This window comes from Alligator sinensis, unplaced genomic scaffold, assembly GCF_000455745.1.
Source record: "Alligator sinensis unplaced genomic scaffold, ASM45574v1 scaffold241_1, whole genome shotgun sequence".
NCBI lineage: Eukaryota > Metazoa > Chordata > Crocodylia > Alligatoridae > Alligator > Alligator sinensis.
Window position 1 is genome coordinate 3,180,329 of NW_005841894.1, and position 21,699 is coordinate 3,202,027.

Sequence of the window (21,699 nt, forward strand, 5' to 3'; positions counted from 1 at the left end):
CCTCTGCCACAAACATGCCCCTCCGTGACGGCCGAGCGGGGAGGGTCAGTGTGCTTTCAAGGGCGCTAGTCCAGGAGCACAGCCGAGCCTCATGGCCGCGGTCCTGCCTCAGGCAGAAAGTCCTGTGGGAGCAGAGGTGCCTGGGCAGCCGCTCCTCCTGCAGGATTGGGCTCTTTACAGACCGGAGGGGAGACAATTCCCATTTAAAACAAAACAAACAAATAACCCCTGATTAGGGTGGCCATCACAGAGGACAGGCCAGTTGTCCTCTGTCCTCTATTGACAAGAAACCCAACACCTTTATGTCCCCTTGCAGAGAAAAATAGAGGACACGAAGGCGTTGGATTTCATATCAATAGAGGACATAGGAGCAGAAAACCGGAATGTCCTGTATGATGGCCACCCTACTCCTGATTCAGCTTTAAAATCCTAGCCAGCGCATTCATTGCCAGTGCGGGCCAAACCTGGAGAAATGGGGATATAAAAAATGCAGCTCCCAAGCCAGTAAAACAACCGTCTCCCAGGTGCTTCTGAAAGAGAAGATATAAGCATCTCAGTAGGCATTTGCATGCTAGAGTAGTTTAGGTCCCCTCCTGGTCTCTGTGCAACTTGTATTGCTCCAGTAGCGGTACTATGGGGCCCTAAAATCAGCTTTGCTGGATACCTGGGACTTTTCCTTGCTGGGGAGTCTTTATGGTCTCCTGCTAATTTGGCTGGGTTTTTTACTTCCCTTCCTGACAAATGGAATCTTTAGATGGGGGAGGCTTTAGCCATCCTGGCCTGAAACCCTTTGGAATGAGAGCGGGTGTTAAGAGCAAAAATTTTCTCTGCATTTTCTGGCAGTACCAAAGCAACGGCTGACAAGCCCCAGAATCAGGCAGCATAGCATAAAGCCACCTCTTCCTCCCCCCTGCCCCCACCGATCTGGTCCTAAGAGCACCTCAGCTGGTCCAGAGGGGTCCAGTATAATTTCTAAAGAAGCCATTATAGTCCCTCTTTTTTTTGGTAACTAATATACATTAAAGCAAAGAGTCTGAGAGCAAACAGCTTGTTAATAGAATCAATATGTTATTACCTGGCTTGTCAGGTAACATAAAATTCCATTTGTAAAAATCCTGTCTCTATACTGTGAATATGCACATAACAAACCAGATTGGCTCTGTATTGTCATTGGGTAAATAACAAGGACTGTTAATAAAATATTATTACTTGCAGCATATATAAAATAATATTTGCTTGTCTACACACCATATACAGAAGAGGCCAAAATAACCACAAACAGCTTCCACTTCCTTATATTATGCTGCAGCTATGTCCTACTGTCTTAAGCTACAGCTATATAGTTTTTCATGCAATCTGTCAGTAACTGTTACAACACGAACCACTTCCATATGGCTTCTTTTGGCATGAAAGAGCTAGTTAACATCACCAGCTGACTATTTATCTTTGGTTCTCAACTCCATTTTCCAGAGGGCTAAGAAAAGGAGGGATAGCAAATATGAAAAGTTAAACATATGCAAATACACACATACACACACACTCCAGAAAGAGAGATTAGGGATGAATATATACTGCCATGTACATGGTGTAGTCATTTACTCCCATGCAAAGTATTCACACAATGCTAATAAAACAGCATGGTGGTATTTTTACCCACTTTGCTTAGATAAATAGTGTATTTTCTTCAAACTAGTACTTTTTGTACAAAATCAGTTCCAAAACCCTTTTCAGAGGAGGGGTGTGTGTGTGTGTGTGTGTGTGTGTGTGTGTGTGTGTATAATTCATTAAATGAAATAAGAACATTTATCAGTGCTGAAAGTAAAAGTCACAACACAAAATATGACACATCAGCCTTTTAAAGGTAAAAGCAGAGTACCACATTTAGTGGACTAGGATAGAATTCCATGAGATACACTTCCCTAATTAATGTGTCAGTATTTACCAGTAAATTCACCAATATATAAAGCGCAGATGTTTAAATTCATTCTTCTTCACCACTTGGACCTGGGAGTGATCTCCCAATGTGGGGTATACTACACAGAAATCCCTTAGTACTGCCTTTTACCCACTAGGGTGAAAGGGTTAATGAACACTTGGCACATGAAAAATGGATAGTGATAGCTGGAAGATGATTGCATGTAGACAGTGTGATAAGGTGCATAACTGAGAAACATCATGCTTTACACATAGCTCTGAGCTGAGAAGCGGGTAAACCTCATTTCCACTGAATTTCAGATAAAATATTAAAAACCATCAATATTTATTTTATCACACTCAGAAATATTTTATTCATTTATCTAATTTATCTAAGGAAATCATCTAGAGGAAGAGTTGGTTGAGCTGACATTTGGTGATAAAATTTGTTCTCTGTGAGCTTCATTATGTGCTATGTTGGCTGGTTACATGGTCTACTGCCTGCTTCTAGGAATTATTACCCATATGCATGAATTTGCAGGGCAGTATCAAAAGCAAAAATATATCACTACTTTTATATTAGAAATCCCAATGTGTTGTATCTGTACCAATAGATTGATATAGAAGTAGAATACAGAAATCTACATTAGAATTTTATATATGTACCACAAATGTATAGGCAAGCATCGCCCTCAGTCATACACCTTTAGTTCCACTAAATTACAATCCTAGGTCACTTCCTAAAGCTGCCTCTTCCTACTCTTGTACTGTAGTCAGAATAGGGCACAAAGCATTTGAAAAAATATTGAAGAAATGGACCAATTTTTAAAGCCAGAAATATCTGCAGAAATGTTTAGATTTTCTTGAAATGTTGACACATTTCTCTTCTATTCTTTATTGTTCAATATTTAGAATTGCCATTAGTCTTCTACCTAATTGAAACCATTTTTCAAAATTAAATTTTCAAGAACTAAAATTTTAAATTTTGAACCAACAAATTTAGCTTATGAAAACCAAAACTCCCTATAAAAAGTCTTAAAATAGAAAAATATACCATTTTAAAAACAGATTAGTTTTTTGACTAGTGTGTTTTTTTAATTTTATGTTAACATCAGCTTTACTACTAAATACCATTTTACCGCTAAATATCCAATCAACCACTAAATACCCAATAAACCAAGAGTTCTAGAGTTTTGCATTTCTTTTTGTCTCCGACCAACATGACTACCAAATACGATAAACCATGTCAGTCTTCTCCATGGCAAATTCATTCCAGCCTCCTTCATTTCTGCTACATTCTTTGCAGAGCACTCTGCCTGTTTTACCTCCTTGGACTCCCACGTTGCCTATTTGTATTCCCACTTGCCTATTTGTGACTTTCAGCTCCTTCCTAAAACTTCTCCTCTCTCTCCTGTTTCTTTTGCTCTGCTACAGAGACATAACAGGACAGCTCCACACCCTCCACGCCCAGCAGTGGCACACGGGGCAGCACAGCCAGCCAGGAGCTACAGTAGCAGCTATTTTTGTGCTTCCCCTCCCCCAAAAGTGGTGCCAGGGTTGGTTGCTCTGGTCACCACCTCCCTCCCTCTTCAGTTATGCAACTCACATACTTTTCTCTTCTAACACCTTCACCACACTTTGTTCCATTTTAATTATGCTGTTTTAAAACATGATTCAGCAAAATATTTATATATCAGCATAACACTAGTTAACTACTTTAATCTTCAAGTTGAGAAAGTGCTTAAATCAGAGCCTTAATATACCCCAAATTTCAACTGCATTTGGAGAACTGCTTTTCCAAATGGACTTGCCTCAATATGCAAGCACATTTTTCTATACGTGCAGCATCACCAGTAGAGAGCACACTGGAGCATCAGCCCATGGGAAACCAAAAGATAAATAGCTTGTCTTAACAATGCCGGCCTTGGATAAATGGAGATATATTTGAGACATTCAGCATTTAATTCAACACTCTTTATTGTTTTTAATATACTTTCAAGTCACCTTTATTTTATTCCATTCTACTTAGATTTCCTTTCCTAACTCAAAATCAAACAAACAAACAATATTACAACATAGGAAGGATAGGAAAAACAAATACCCCCCCACCCCGCTTTTTATGGGGGTGGAGGAAGGATGCATGGTTCAACAAAAGCCTTAACAAATTACATGATCTATGTTAGAAGACAGATTGTGTTCATTTGCTGAACTTAGGGAAACCTTTGGGTTGACAGTTAATCAATTTAAATACCTGCAGTTGAGGGATTGGGTTACTAATTCTTTTCACAACCCTTCTCTTTCGAATAAAGACACTTTTTTTTTTTTTTTTGGCCAAGGAATTGAGTGCCTCAGACCACATGGCTCCTCTGATATGACTTTAATCATACAGTCCAATCTGTGATCATCTGCCAAATACTAACACTCAATGGGGCTCTGTATGGGTGCATGGATTTGGTAACTTTGATGCAATAGGTGCATGACTATAGGTTCTTTGGGGAAGGGACATCATCCGTTTCCTGTATGTTATCTCTACAGAGGTATGTATATTTATAGTGTTGTATAGTGAAATGTCAGTAATTATACTCAGGCTGTTGACAGACATTAATCAAAATGGTTAATCAAAAGCTTAGAAATAGGACTAGTATTCTAGATGAGTCAATAGTACATTGATAACAACATTTACCTAAGGAAAAGGAATCCAAGCTTTTAATGTCTCCCACTGTTCATTCCTTGATTGACAATAAGTTAAGCTTCTCTTTGTGGCGGTCAAGTGGCAAGGCCGGAAGGCCGGACTGTGGCCACCAGCCCGAAACGGCGGGCGGGTACTTTTTGACCGATGGAGAGGAACTAGGCACCGAAGCGTATTGGTTGAACAAATAGATTGCTTTACTTACACCGCTGATGGTCACAGTGCAGGACGAAAACTGACTTGGATTACAGTTGCAAACAGGTACAGGGTTCGTCAGGTCGGTCTGCAGAGGTGTTCGGGCAGAAGTATTCAGGCCGGCAGTCGTCGGTTTACGTCTAAATTTTGGGTCAGTGATGGGGAGTCCTTAGTGGTTGATCAGGCCGCTAAGTTCACTCTGAAACACGCGTGGAGTTTGCTAGGCTCCACAGTGTACTCAGAGTTCTCCACGAGGTGTGTGTAGAGTTCTCCAACTTGGGGGAAACTGCTCTTAACTTTTATATGGCTAGCAAGCCAATCGCTAGTCGCCACGTAGGAATAATTTAAAACTGGCCAATAATAATGTGAATTTGCATATGAGTGGCGGGAACTTTTTTCTAAACTGTAATTTTCCACTACTGTAGCATTTGGTTACTGGGTTCAGGCATAGCGGAATTTTCCTCCATGACCTAGTTACTGCCACCAGAATGATTGACAGCAAAACTATGCCATATGTATCGAACCCATGGAATTTTCCTTTGTGCTATGTAATTTCTCCTCTGGGCTATACCAATTCTCCTCTGAGCTATACCAATTCTCCTCTGTGCTATAGGCATCTAATTAATGGGTTCTGACACTCTTCCATTCACTCTTTCAGCGAATAAGCGCAAAACAGATGTATACATGACAATGTCAGATCATACAATAGAGCATTTTTAATACTATTATGCCTTTTAGCTGAGAAAGACTTGAGTCACCAAGTATAAAAAAGAAATAGTCTAAGAAGTTCTGATATGTGAGTGATTTTCTCAGGAATGGAGATAAAAATATTCCATTTTCCAGATTTAGCTAGCAAACATTGCTGAGATATATACTGTATTTTAAGAAACTAGAACTGCATGTTATTAATGGCACAACTTCACTTGCAATATTTTAGAGAATGCCATCCCTCTATGGTAGACCCACAGCATCATCATGCAAGATCTCCTTCAAACCTTACTTTTTTTCAAAGCCATTAGAGAGGCATTAGTGGAGGCCACGGCCTACTACTTGATTTTTATGGCCCTTAAGGAAGCCATTGCACACCGAGAGTATTTTTTTCCTCTTGAATAGGCAATTTTTAAAAAATCACAGTTTTACTCCCTGACCTCATTTAAGATCCATGTGGTCTAATAATGAGTCATTTCATCAGCAATAAAAAAAGGGAAAATGCAATAGGAATTTACCGGATAAAAGAGAGATGAAAAGTTGAGGTTGCCATGGCATGGGATTCCTCCCCCCTCCCGGGTATAAAGGGCTAGCTCCAAAAAGTCATGGAGAAAAGGTTCATAAGCCAGCACAGTTCTGCACTGGGGACAGTTAACAAATGGTAGAAAGTGACCAAATAAGATGCTGTTGCTGTTTTGTAAGTATTACTAAGATGCCATATTTGTTTTAGAGAAAAAAAATGTTGGGAAAAGTCATGAGTCAAGAGAGCACAACAATTAGAATATCAGAATGGGATGCTCTGGATTTCCACTTGAAAATGATTTAAAAGATAGAATGAATAGTTTACTTTATAGAGCCTACAAATCAGTTTGGGAAAGCTTAGATTTTTTTAGAGCTCCAGGTTCAACTCTCACTAGAGTTCACTTAATTTTTCCCAGGTACATAATGTGGGGGCGGCAGCCATTGCTTCTGCTGCCATTGCCACCCAGGTCACAAAACTCCCAAGTTACTCCTCTGATAAAGGCATTAAAGATTTTACAGCCCCTTTGGTAAGGGGATTCCCCTAATTTGTCTCTCACCCCCATTGTTCTGTGGGCTGCATGACACCAAGTTGCTACTCACTGTCCTATGGTTTTTCTTATAATCCTTCTCTGCATACATGAACTTATATGTTCTCTATATGAAGAAGCTGCAGACTACACAGGAAGGTCTAAAAGACAAGGTGCAATATTTATAAAGTCCAAGAAAAGAAACTTGCTAGATAAAATGTCTGTTTGGGTTTTTTTGCTAAACAGAGTGTGAAAAAATATTCTGTAGATGAATTAGCAATGGAACACACTCATCTTGGCATATACAGTACATTGGTGTCTGATTTTGCATTTACTAGTCAACTCGAAACATCTGGGGGCTCCTCTCTGCTGATATTATCACAACATAATGTTTTATATTCTTCCTAACAAATATTAGGTAGAATCATAAATATATTCAAGAATAAGAAGTGCTGTTTTTCCCATTTACTTTTGACTCAGCAAAGTCCTTTTGTTCTCCATGGGGGTGTTAAATAAATTATAACAGAATAAATCTCCAAGAAAATAAGCACCTAAGTGCTGTTTTGTTACTGAGACTGATTTCCTTCCCTCCCATCGTCCGTTTTGTCTTGTAGATGTTTTCTTGTATTACTAAAGAGAGATTTATGTTGATAACTACTGTTTTGATGCTCAGTCTGTAATACTTCTCCTTTCTTCCTGTCCCAAAATCTCTTTAACAGTCACCAGTTCAGCCGCAAGAAAGCAACAAAGCAAGCAGGAAAAGACAGGGTAGAATATATTGGAAATGTGTCTTTTCATTCAACATGTTGTGTTGCTTCATTAGGTTGTTTGGCTTTTTCCCCTGGGTATAATGGGCATATCCAAGATTGTGGTAAATAACTTGCTTTCTGGAGCAAAAGTTGCAAACTTATAAACATTTAGTGACTGCATCCATTTTAGACGATATCACATTCCAGATACAAAGGATTTGGCGGGGCTCAGAAAGGAAATATCACCAGTTACTAACTATAGTTAAGCTATTGGGCATCACTCTAAAAGCTAAGAAATCCAAGCATATAGTAGAATCAGAGCAATTTCTTAATTAATTTTCACCCCTTTTCACTAAGAAGATTAAGCTACTTCATTAACTGCAAAGCTTGGAAAATACTGGTTATCCCTTCTTTTTACGACAACTGATGACTTGATTATTACAAGTAAGAAAGGTCCCAATCCTTCAGCTAAAAGAATATGGGCAGACTGCTGTACTACTACAGAACTGTATTGAAACAGAGGTCTGTCAACTGCAAGGTCAGCCGCCAAAATATCTGTCTAATCATTTTACAAAGTAAAGTTATGCTATCTTCACAAAATATCTGAGGGAAAACTCCAGCTGGAGACAATGGAAAATGTGTCTGGGTGAGGACCAGCCATTGTATGATTTGGATGCTAGCTTCCAGTTTTACAGGTTATGTCTAACTTGCCTCTGTGCTACACACAGGAACACCACCATGAAACATGCTTTGCTCGCTTGCTCCCACTCTCCATTCACTAGTTCCCAGTGATCACGTCTGCAAGTGCAGTTAAAGCTCAGAAAGCCCCGGGTCAGGAATACTTCTGCTCTGCTCTATTACTATATGGCAACCAGGGGGAGCACTAGTCCCCCTGGGTGCCAGCCCCAGGCTAGTGGAGAGCACCAGTGTCAGGCCTAGGCTCCGAGGGGTGGGAAGAGCTGTCCCTTCCAGGGCAGCTGCCTTCCACCCCACAGTCCTGCGCCAGACAGATGCCTGCTGCCCAACCCCTGCTCTGATCATGAAGCCAGGCCAGAATAATGTCCACTACACTTGGCAGATGGCAGCTCCTGGCCTCGGCTCTGTGATCAGAACCAGGGATGGGACATTGTACCCTGCCACCAGCAGCAGGCAGCTCCCAGCACTGGCTCTGCAATGAGAGCCAGGAGCTGTCTGCTACCAGAGCAGGGGGACATTGTCCTCACCTGGGCTTCAAGATTGGAGCCTACCCCAGCAACAGGCAGTTCCCATGGGACAGGATTGTTCTCCCATCTGGTGCTGCCCAGGCTGACCAATAACAATTTCCTCCCAATCAGGTATGTAACTGTGCATTACTGTGCAGTAGCTACTACATGGTAAATCTACTACCTGTACTTACAGGTAGAAGAAAACCACCCGGTAGACTAATCTACTGCACAGTAGCTCCTGTGCATGGTTTCATGGTGAAGTTTTACTGCACACTAGGTTAGTCTACTGCTCAGTAAAGCATCCTGTGTAGCCACACCCAGTAATGAGGCAGTGAAGCAGCCTTAGAGAAGCTTTGAGCCCATGCACAGAGCCCCTCTTTGGCTCGTTTTCTCAGGGTAGCTTATTGGTATGTGTTCAGGGCTGCTTTAAGATAACTATGTTGCCTCATTTCCAGAATTTGGTGTGGGTGTGCTCAAAGTAGGAGCAGTGTAGGACATCCTTAATGGCAGAGTTCCCAAGCAGAGAGCTCACTGTGCATGCATAACACAGCTGAAAAAGCAGTCATATTACTGCTGCCCCTCCTCCCCCAACTCCTGGATTTGGCTCTTTAGCATACCTACAGCTGAAGTCACTGCTTTGACATGGCTTCAGAACACAAGGGGTTAACATCCCTGCTGCTTGCCTGCCCTCCTACCCACCCACCCCGCTAACCACTGCCAAATTCAGTTACAGGAGAAAAGGAGAGTAAGTAGTAATGGCATGCAGCCAAAGCAGCAGCTCGAGCATTTTGATCAACTGGTAAGCTCAGGGAGTTCATGACTCATGAACATCACACCAAAGGGGTTGCAACTGCATCCCCTGCATGCTCACTGAAACCACCCCGGTCAAAATTATTCTATAAAGTTATTTACCACAAAAGTTCCTAACCCTCCTATAGAGAAGTTCATTAGGCTACACAGTCATTCATTTACACCTGAGACTGAGAATCTGAGGGCTACGTCTTCAAAAGCTTACAGATGTCATCATTTCCCACCCCAAATTCTGAGTGTTTGGCTGCCACCATAGGGTGGTGTCTGCTTTTACATTGCTCACCACTTGCCACCCAGACTTGAGGACATATAAAATGGCAATTTCTGCTTTTTGAGCCCCATTCTTTTTGCCCCTGGAAATTTGCATAGATAGCTATCAAACATAGCGTGCTCGAGCAGTTTGGGAGCAACCAAGCATCAGCCTGAACCTTTGAATATCCAGCTCTTCCTTGAGCCCTTAGCCCAGTGATTATTTAAATTTGCCCAAAAATTCTTAAAATCTGGTTATAATCCACTTCTCATCACTCTTCTGTAATACTTGTTGCACAGAATATGAAAGCTGTTTTAATAGCAAGTATGCTGTTTCCTATGTATATGGACAACAGAGTCCAATAGTTTTCCAGTACTGCAAAAAACTGGGGAAATTAATATTCTCTCCTAGCAACTCACAGAAGCCCTCTGAATATATTGCTGAAGTGTCTTGTACCACCTTGGATGGCAGGAGCGGCTGGGCCTGGTAATGTAAAACAGCATGTCTGGTAAGCTTCGCATCATGTAATAGGGCTGCTTCAGTCGCTGGCCCACAACTGGATGTAGGTTTCCTTTCCAATATTTGTAAAACAATAATCCAAAATTGTACTGTTCCTCCATATTTTGATAGTAATGACAATTTATTCCCACCCCTGAGATTACATAACTAAATACCTCACACCTTCTTGCACCTCTTCTCAAATACTGAAAGGAAAAAAAGGAAAACCTTGCTGTGTGGCCAAAATTTTAATACAGCCATGGTGAATGGAGATTTGAAAGTGTATTCCATGGTTAAGTGGCCTCACAGAGAATTCCCTGCTATCAGCTTCCTCGTTTTTATATTGATGGAACTTCAGCCTAAGCATTTCTTTTGGTAGAAACCAATAAAAAGTTTGATTTTGCTTTAGGTAATAAGGTCCTGAGTAATGCTTTCTGTATATTCTGTGTATTCATGATTCCTCTCACATTCATAACCTCACTCTCTCCTCACATTGCATTGGCAGCTCCTATGCCATCAATGCAAAAGTGAAATCCCACTATAAATTATTCACTCTGAATATTCTTATTGCCTAAACATCTCTACCCCCTGCATCTTCCAACCCCTCTTGAAGTGATTCTCTCAGCTTGACTATTTAGTATAGGCTGGATTTTAAAAGATACTTTAAAGAGCATTCTTCAACTCAACATTGCAAGGCCTAAAGGCTAGATTTAGTAGAGGATTAAAAAAATAACCCAAAGTCCCTATTTTTCCATTATTAAAATGAAACACCATTAATATATAGATATAAATATATATATATAGAGAGAGAGAGAGAGGTGTTTCATTTTAATCAGTTTAAATTTAAATGTTTTGCTGAAGAGTGGCACAACTTCAAGAGGAAAAGCAGAACATATCCTTCCACTTCCAGTCTAATTAATGCATAGCAGTTAGGGCACCCCTCTGAGAAGTAGGATATGTGGGTTTGAATCCCATGAGGCTAAAGATATCTCCCACTTCCTGGATGACTACATTTTACCACCAGGATGTTATATAAAAAGCTGCCAATATCTTGTGCACTGCAGTTTAAAAGAAATTGGCCAATACTCCATTTTTGAGGGATAGGTATAATATAAAAATGCCTACTGCTTCAGGGATAATAGACAGAACTTCTAACTTGTGTATACCAACCAGTGTTAGGTAGCACTTAAGAATAAGGGGGCAGTTCTGAATATGTGCAGAACCACACACTTTCTAATCCAAGGTTGAGTGTCACCTAAGTAAAAGGGTGTGAGTATTTAAATTTTGGCTTTAGGTGCTTCAATTCTATCTAGTTCCTGTTTTAAGTGCCTAAGTCCCTTTGGACCTAGCTTTTAGGAACTTAAGGCCAGACTCAGAAAGTTACTTAAGCCCTTTTGTCTCACTTAAAGTCTAAGAGCACTTATACACATGCAGGGAAGCTGCTCTGATGCACTGTAATTCCAGCTGTAATGAAGCATCATTTTTCAGTGCAGGGATGCTGATACATGTGACACTCCAGGCACTTCTAATTAGTGCTGCCCACCCTCCCATTTTTAGGTCTATAAACACCCTAAGTACCTAAAATTTGCTGTGTAATGCAGTGTTGTGTGGAGATGTACAAGCACCCCTGCTCTGAAGCCAGATTAACAGATAAATTAGCCTGCATGGAGTGTACAACAAAGGCTATGCTGCATCTGGTAGTTTACTGAGACTAGTTAAGATACCTGTTCATTACTCTCTGTTGAGCAGTGTAGACATACATTAAGGCTATGGACAGATGGGATTTGAACTCTGAAAGGGTAGAGGGAATGTCATTCTCATACACTGTTACATCTGTCTGTTTCTAGGGATACAAGTTATCTAAATTGCTGTAATGTAAACCTTCAATGAAATTGGATCAAAGTTACAACTGCTTTGCTACACTTGTATTGCTATGAGAACATTCATTTTAACAGCTTATGATATAGACCAATGTAACAAACGTGTTGCTATCAAATGATACTGACAAGCTGCTACAAGCTGCATGCTGCTGTAGAGACACAAGAGTAACAAACTATTGCAACTTTAACCCTGTTTCAATTAAAATAACTACAGAAGCATAAAGATGCAACGGTTACAGTATAACTCACAAGTGGAAGCTCTCCCTCCCCTTTTAGAGGGTATAAGTTATATTAGGTCATAGTGTTATATTTTATTATATGTGTTATATAATGCAAGTCATTTCTGAAAGTGGGAGTTAGCTTTCTCACCTTACATTTCAGTTGCATAGTTAACCCAGAGTCTTACTTAAGTTGTAGCCCAAATCCCCTGACACACAAAAACCTCTGACTTCAGTAAAGAGATTCTTCAAGCTCAACCTAGCTTACCCAGCAGGGGCATGAGAGCCCAGACACACTTTGATTTGATCTGGATTCTGTGCACTTTGTAGAAAAGGTCAAGTGAGATCAGCTGAGGGCTGATAGCCCCTTAACTTTACAACAGTTCCCCAACAAGGGGAGTTAAGGGGTTTGTTTTCTCTTGTATTGTGGGGCATTTATTTTGCTTTTTTTTTGTACAATTGGTATGATTGACTGAGAAAAATCCTGGAGTGTCTGAAATGAATTTATTGTATCAAAAGAAGTATTTAGGTACTTAAGTCCTCCACACTCAGCTGTCACATTAAATGCCTAAATCCATAAGTTTTTAGTTCCTCAAAACTTTAGTTCAGTGGTTCCATAAGCTCAGCTGCCTATGATTCCACCAGTAAAGTTTTCTAGATGCCTAGAACAGCTTAGGTATTTAGTGCTGAGCAGCTAGTTCTCTGACCCCATCAGCCCTACATATTTTGCCTGGGGGACCCAATCTAATAGACTTTTTCAGAGCATAGCTACAGCATAAGGCCTCATAAAAGAGAAGGAAGTTAGGGGCAGGAGGGAGTGATTAAAAATTCATCTGGGAGATGGGAGAACCATGCTAAATTATCTCTCCTGCCAGAGGGGATTTGAATCCATATCTAATCACATGGCTACAGTGATCACTTTTTCATTCCTTCCCTGCTGAAGCTGTCTAAAGAATAAGGAAGAACAAATGACTATACAGCCAAATAGTTAGAGTTCTCACCTGAGAGAGCAGAGGTCACTGGTCCAATGAAAATTTAGGTATTTTTTTGTTAGTATTAATTTGTGATTGGAATACTGCTTTTCTCACTCTCATTATCTCTTTCTCTTCTCTTTGCCCCTATATTCAGTTATTCTATGCAAAGTGGAACAGCTTCAATAGGAGGGACTGAGCCAGCCCCTTAAAGATACGCTATAGCCTGGTGGTGAAGGCATCTCTCCTGGGAGGTATGACATGTGGGTTGAGATCCCTTCAGGTGGAGGAGAGAACTGAAATCAGGTCTCCCACATCCTGGGTGTGCATATTAAACCGTAAACCAGGGGTGCTCAACTGCTGGTCCATGAACCAGATCTGGCCCACAGTGCCATGTCATTCTGCTCAGAGAACTCACAGGTCCAGAAATTTAGTGGCACCATGCCTCTACTAGCAAATTTCTATACCCGCGGGGAGCCCAAGCCCTGTATGCTGGATCGGGTGCCCAATCATAGTATGCAGAGCATGGTGGTGGCACTGGGATCCAGGGCATATTCCAGTATGCTGGGATAACAGCTCAAGTTCCTGGAGCTTAATCCCAGCAGGAGGGGATGGTGCCAGGCCTTCAGGGCCCAATCCTGGCACACAGGGCAGGGAGAGGGCACTTCCAGGCCTCAGAGTCTGACACATCTGGGGCTCCACTCACCTGCTCTCCAGGGTGAAAGGGTTAAGTACTGCTGCCTTAAACTGTTGAATGAAGGGGAGACAAGGCTCCAACTTTGACCATGTTTTTTTAGGATAAGCTAGTTTAGGGATATAACTTCATCAGAGGTTTCAGTACTTTGACTCCTGAGTGGATGGAAAGCCTTCCTTGCAACCCAGAGTTATGTGTCTACTTCTTAATATGTAGTAGTGTTTAAACTTCTCTTTGGCATTTCCTCTTTGCTGAAGCAGCTCCTCTTTGCCTGCTGGCTTTGCGGATCCTGTTCTCAGATATCTAACTCTCCCAGTGCTTTATACAGGTGATCTAGGTCTAACTCTTGGTTGTGGATCCCCATGGGCAACAAGGCACAATATAGTTGGTCACTTCAATGCATTGTTTCACAGTGCTTAAGTCCTTCTGTGCATCTAATCCCAAATAACCATAGGATAGGTTCCCAGATGCACACCAGTGAGCATAGGAACACTGAGGACACAGTAACATGGGTATGGCTTTGTAGTGAAAATGCTTACCCTGAGTCAGAATAGTTCAGGTGCCAAGACATATGTGCATCACCCATGCTAACTTTGCAGTGAAGACATACTATAAGTCACATAGGTCAAATTCAAAAAGGTTTTTAGACACCTAACTCCTATTTATGGTACTTAACTTCCTTTTGAAATCAAACCATTAAATCAAAGCTTTAGGTCTTGCACCACAGAATGCAGAAATGCCTATATATCTTTAGCTCTGGCTCTTACTTCTTCAGTCAAATTTAGTTTCAAGGCATCCCTTTTCTCTTTCCCCCATCCACCCAGTCAAGATAACTATACACAAGATGACTATAAATGACCAAAAGAGAATCCATGTTCCTATTGAGCAAATGATTACAGTCTTACATGTCAGTCAGCAATTGCAGGGGACTGGACCCAATGACCTAGGTGGCCCCTTCCCATTTTATATTTCTATTTTCTTAATTCTCTAAATGATACTTTCTCACTCCAATTACTAAAGTTAATTTCCCAGATCACAAGGGATTCCACTTCCAGAATCAGATTAAGACATCTCTTACACCTTCAGACTTTCTCACTGAGAATGGTATAAAGAAACCAATAAACATATGAGTCTACTTCTTCAGTTGATGTGAATTGACATAGCTTCATTGACTTCAATGAAACCATGTTCATTGACATAAGCTGAGAATCTGACTTATAGGTACAGGGGAGAAAGTTTTTTCTTATTTCTTTTCACTCTTTCTCTAACTCTACAAGGAATATCAAATGTATCTACATCTTATTTCATAGTCATCTTTCCCATTCTGGTATCTTTGTTGTTTAATATTGTGAAATGAATTTTGCTGGCTATCTTTAAATCACTTTAGAGCCTCAGTGCACTACCACAGGAATATTGCACAACACATCATCTAATTTACATGGAGTCACCCAAAGGTTAATTAATATATGGAGGTAAATTTCCAAAAGAGCGCACAGGAAAAAAGCAGCTAAAAGCAATTTTTTCTTAATTGGTTTTGTACACACACCTTTCACTTCATGTTTTACAAATGTACTTGGTTATTCTATCTTCATTTTGAGAGGAGATGACATGCAGAGAAGAAAGGAAGTCTGTCGCTGCATTTGTCTGAATGGTTACTTGTTGACCTTTGTTATAGTGGTTACTTGTTGACCTTTTGTTAGAGAGCAGAGTATTTGGAAACATTACCATTACCGAAGCATCATGGCAGCATGGTGCATACTGAAATGCTGCACTTGCTTCTTATATGTGCACATTATAATGAAACAAAAAATGTTCTTCCACTTTGAATAATGGCAATCACTGATGCAAGCACCAGCCTGGAGATTATAACACCCATCTACCTGCTGGTGTCTTCTAGACCTGGCTTCTTTCCAGAGTGCAAACTTACTGATGTGCGGGCCGTCTCCAGATCCCATCCTCATCGCCATGTGCGGGCGGCAGGGAGCGATCCGGGCCCTTTTTCGCGCCGCGCGGGCTGTGGCCAGCAGCCCGGGCTCGCTGGGTCAGAGAGAACAGGTGACACGCTGGAATTAGGAATGGACGCGTAATGGTTGATTCAAGATTATTTACTTACACCGAAGATGGTCGCGGTGCAGGCAGGAAAACTTGCTTGAGTTGCGGTTACAGACAGGAAAGAAGAGAGGCGGACAAGAGTTCTAAACTCGCGAACTCTAGCCCAATCCGGCTGAAGGCTCTAAACACGCGAGCCCATCGTGTCAACTGAAGAAAGTACTCATTCACTCACAATTCACTCACACGAAGTTTGCTAGGCTTCATGGGTCCTTTTTTTTGCGCGCAGGGAGAGGGATACGTCGAGGTTTGCGAACGGCGACGGGGAGAAGAATCGATAGGTGATCAGTCTATCGATCAGCAGCCTCAGGTCAAATCTCCGTAGAGGCACTCTGCAGCGTGCTCAAAGTTCTCCAACTTGGGCGGAAACCACCCAAGCCTTTTATACGGCTAGCAAGCCGATCACTAGCCGCCACGTGTGAATAATTTAACTCAATCCAATAATGGGGCTCAAATTAGAATACAAATGGCGGGGACTCTTTGCACCGAGCATTTCCTAGCTGCAAAGAAGAAATGCACCCTGCAAAGAAAGCTACAAATTGGCGGGAATTCTTTTTGCACCGGGGTTTTCCTCTGCAGCAGAAAACTCCACCATGCAAAGAAGCTGCAATTTAGCAGGAACATAATTCAGTGGTGCCAAAGCACACACAAAACAAAAATCACAACTTTGGGTTGTGACAACTGACAGTAGTGCCTGCATAAAATATGGCTCTGCAGGAAAAGCAGAAGCCTTGAGTTTAGTCTGGACAAAACAGAAATTGTACTTACTGGAAGGAGGAAGCGCTTTAATTAAATGAAGACTGTCCTCAGATTGTTGGAATGAAGCATAGTCCCAGAGTCCTGTTGGATGATTCTCCCATTTGGGTCTTGCAGATGTTCAGATCTGCATTGGTGATTCTGGATTCAATTTAAGTTCTTAAAACTTGAATAGAAATGAATTACATTTTTGTATAAGGGCATAAATTGGATGGGTCTAGATTAGCTCAAAGATGCCATTTCACACAGCAATAACTATAAGGTCAGAAACACTTCAGCCAAAAAAGCCCAGGCTATACTTTGAACCATTGGTGACGTGTAAGGGGTGCATGCGGATGCACGTGCATCCCCTACGAAAAGTTGCCGGCAGCATCTGTGGGTGGTCAGCGATTGCTGCTGGCTGCCGCTGGTGGCATCTGCAGGTGGTCACCGTCCCCTGCCGCCACGCTCCCACCAGCACTGTGCCCCACCAGGCGCAGGGGGCACACGTTGTTCATGCCTTGAACTACAGGATTTTAGAGGAGGAGCCATAGATTTAGAATTTACTACACCTGGACTTTAGGCTGGGCCTAAATCTTGGCAAACAAACAATAAAAACAACAATATTGTCCTTTCAACACCACCTGCTGAAGTTTTTGAAGAGTGTTGGTGCAGAGGCAATCTGGGAAGTTTTTGGTGAGTGTTGGGGACAACTTCCTGATGCAAGTGGAGAGACCAACTAGGGATGTTGGACCCAGACTTAATTAGTGCTTAATTGGCACTGCCCAATTAATGACTGACTCTCCAGTCCAGTTCCAAATGAGGTGATTTTTTGCATCCCTGCCCCCCCCGGCTAACAAGCTGACTAAGCGTATCTGTCATCACCCCATCAACCTGGCAGTTGGTTTATAATTTAACTAAGCAAAGAGACCAACATAAAAATAGATTAAACAAATTCAATGGTTTATTGTTCTAAGGTAAATAACTATAAGAAACAGAGAACATCTATTACAACTAGAATAACTTTGCATACAACTACTGCCATTATTTATTTAACTGGGAAAACAGTCAATGGTGAGGTGATTTATTGCATAGCCACAGCACAGTGTTGGTCCGGTCAAGTTTTCCGGAGATCCCCTTCTTCCCTAAGAAAGAAGGCCCACCTCCCCTTCTTGCGAAGGGTAATACCTACCAAGGCTGTGTGAGTCACTACTTGCCATGTCAGACACACCCAGGGGAAAAAGTCCAGGGAGTCGACTCACTCACAGCCTTCCTCAGTGGAGTCAGTGGTGAGAGGAGCCCACGGGGTCTTGAACAACTCACTCGGGGTTTTAGGTTCGCTGCTGTTCTGCCTCCGGTTGCTCTCTCTCTCTAGACAGCAACTGCCAGGCAGCAGCACCATACAATCAGCAACCATGCAATAACACCCACGATGTACAAGACCTCTTCCATTCACAGAATCAAAAACATCCTATTTCCCAGCCAGTCAGTCAGCCACATGCATACACACAGACCCACTTGCATGCAGCCAAACCCACGCTCACACTCCTCCAGTCACACCCTCAATCACGTACTGAGTATCAGTCAACAGTGTCTTTTATATAGCTGGTGCACATGGCTCCCTTTGACTGTACACGTTTGTGTGCTGGGTACCAACATCAGTGGCTTCAAGGTGTTCTGTGCATGCTCTTCAGTCAATGGATCATGCAAAGTTCATCCTCTGACCCACTTAGGGGCTAAGTGATGATGCCATGGGCTCAGACCTAATTTCTGGCCTTACAGGGGCTGTGCTCTTCTTGACCTGTGTTCAGAAATGGGGAAGAATTTGTTGGGGATTTAGAAGTGGATAGCAGTTCGGGCAGTAGTGACCATGAGATGATCAAGTTTAGGATCCTGACAAAAAGAAGAAAGGAGAACAGTGGAGTAAGAAACCTGGACTACAGAAGAGCAGACTTTGACTCCCTCAGGGAACTGATGGGCAGGATCCCCTAGGAGGCCAGTCTGAGGGGGAAAGGAGTCTAGAAGAACTGGTTGTATTTTAAAGAGACCTTAGTGAGGGCTGGGGAACAAACATCCCCATGTGCAGGAAAAATAGCAATGTGGCAGGCACCCAGCTTGGCTTAGTAGAGAACTCTTCAGTGAGCTTAAATATAAAAAGGGAGCTTACAAGAAGTGGAAGCTTAGACAGATGATTAGGAGGAGTATAATATTGCTTGGGCATACAGGAATGAAATCAGGAAGGTCAAAGCACAACTGGAGTTTCAGCTAGCAAGGGACATGAAGGGTAACAAGAAAGGTTTCTACAAATACATTAGCAACAAGAGGAAGGTCAGGGAAAGTGCGGGTCCCTTACTAAATGTGGGGAGGGAACCTAGTGACAGATGAGGAGGAAAAGGCTGAAGTGCTCATTGCCTTTTTTATCTCAGTCTTCACAGGCAAGGTCAGCTCTCAGACTGCTGTTCCTGGGAGCACAGTTTGGGGAGAAGGTAAGCAGCCCTCAGTGATGAAAGAGCAGATTAGGGACTATTTAGATAAGCTGGACATGTGCAAGTGCAATGCAATTGCATGCATGATGCAATGCATTCAAGGGTGCTGAAGGAGTTGGCTGCTGTGATTGCAGAGATGCTAGCCATTATCTTTGAAAACTCATGGCAATTGGGGGAGTTCCAAGATGATTGGAAAAGGGCAAATATAATGCCCATCTTGAAGAAAGGAAAGAAACAGGATCCAGGGAACTACAGACCAGTCAGCTTCACCTCAGTCCCTGGAAAAAGCATGGAGCAGATTCTCAAGGAATCCATTCTAAGCACTTGAAGGAGAAGAAAGTGATTCGGGTCAGCCTGGATTCACCAAGGGCAAGTCATGCCTGCCCAACCTGATTGCTTTCTATAATGAGATGACTGGCTCTGTGGATGTGGGGAAAGCAGTGAACATGATATACCTTGACTTTAGCAAGGCTTTTGATACTGTCTCCCATAGCATTCTTGCAGGCAAGCTAAGGAAGTATGGGCTGGATGAATGAACTGTAAAGTGGATAGAGATCAATGAGTAGCGATCAATGGCTCAAGGTCTAGTTTGCAGGCAGTATCAAGTGGAGTGCCCCAGGGGTTGGTCCTGGAGCTGGTTTTGTTCAATATCTTCATTAACGATCTGGAACATGGGATGTAATGCGCCCTTAGCAAGTTCACAGATGACACCAAGCCAGGGGGAATAGTAGATACACTGGAGGGTAGGGCAAGGATTCAGGGTAACCTAGACAAATTGGAGGATTGGGCCAAAAGGAATCTCATGAGGTTTCATAGTTTCATAGTTGTTAGGGACTGGAAGGGACCTTACAGATCATTGGGTCCAGCACCCCTGCACTTGGGCAGGAAAGACTGCTGGGATCAGATGATTCCAGCAAGATGGGCAGTAAGACACTTTTTGAAGATCGCCAGGGTGGGAGACTATACCACCTCTGGGGGGAGCCTGTTCCAAACCCTTGGCACTCGACTTGTAAAGAAGTTTTTCCTTATGTGTCTAGCCTGAAGCAATCCTCAATCAGTTTATGCACATTATTTCTTGTCCTCTCTTGGGGGCCTTGGTGAATAGGTTCAACAAGGACAAGTGCAAAGTCCTGCACTTAGGATGGAACAGTCCCATGCACCAGTACAGGCTGGGGGCTGACTGGCTGGGCAGCAGCTCTGCAGAAAAGGACCTTGGGTTACAGTGGACAATAAGCTGAATATGAGTCAACAGCATGCCCTTGTTGCCAAGAAAGCTAACAGCATACCAGGATTCATTAGGAGGAGCACTGCCAGCAGATCGAGGGAATTAATTATTCCCCTGTATTCTACACTGGTAAGGTTACATCTGGAATATTGTGTCCAGTTTTGGGCCCCCCACTACAGAAAGGATGTGGACAAGTTGGAGAGAGTCCAGTGGAGGTAAATGAAAATGGGCTGGGGCACATTACTTAAAAGAGGCTGATAAAACTTGGTTTATTTAGTCTGCAGGAGAGAAGACTGAGGGGGGATTTGATAGCAGCCTTCAACTACCTGAAGGGGCGTTTGAAAGAGGATGAAGCTTGACTGTTCTCAGTGTGACAGATGACAGAATAAGGAGCAATGGTCTCATGTTGCAGCAAGGGAAGTTTAGGTTGGCTATTAGGAAAAACTCTCACTAAGAGGGTGGTAAAGCACTGGGATGGGTTACCTAGAGAAGTGGTGGAATCTCCATCCTTGGAAGTTGTTAAGGCATAGCTCAGCAAAGCCCTGTCTGAAATGATCTAGATAGTTCTGCTTTGAGCAGGAGGTTGGACTCGACCTGCTGAGGTTCCTTCCAACCCTAATTGTCTATGATTCTATGTTGAATAAAAAGCAGTGAGGAGTGGTGTGTCTTCTTACAGGTGACTCCAACCCCCAGGACCACCTAAGAATCCTACCTATCCAGTGGGAATCTCTCCTGGTATAATAGGTCTGTTGAACAATATCTTACATAGACCCTGCATCAGCCATGCTCCTACCCTGTGCTTTTTTGTCAAGGCAATAAAGAGGACCAGAAGGTAGGGCAGGTTCACAACTCTATGAGCATTCCTCTACCTGAATATGTATATGAATAGTGTTTAGAATAGCTCAGTGGTGGGTGTATTAGAAAGCTTTGTAATAAAATAATCATTTCGCAAATCAACATCACAATAAATCTAGTTCAATTATACAAGTCTGTATTTTTATAGTTGAAAAAATGTCCCAATATCCAGTATATATTTTTCTTTCCTTCTGTCTGAACACCCTAAACAATTCCTGTGCCTTCTTGCTATTTGCACTCCTCTTATTGTTGATAACACTTCTCCTATTTTCTCCTTGTCATCATTTAGCAAAGTTAGATGCATTTAGTTATTTTAATCTTTCCTGAAAAGTCAATCCCTTAATTAGAATCTATGGTTGTGGAGTTCCACAGTGTGTCTGCAGGCTAGAAACCACAAAGGCTATTTTTTACTAATTGTGCCCACAGACAGGTTATTTATTAATGTTGTTGATGGCATTA

The 21,699-nt window shown here is 42.2% G+C and overlaps 1 protein-coding gene across 2 annotated transcripts in view; it reads right to left on the reverse strand.

Moving 5' to 3' along the window:
• KLF12 (Kruppel like factor 12) overlaps positions 1-21,699 on the reverse strand; it is a 488,339-nt gene that overhangs the window by 451,979 nt on the left and 14,661 nt on the right. The gene's annotated exons all lie outside the window — the stretch shown is intronic.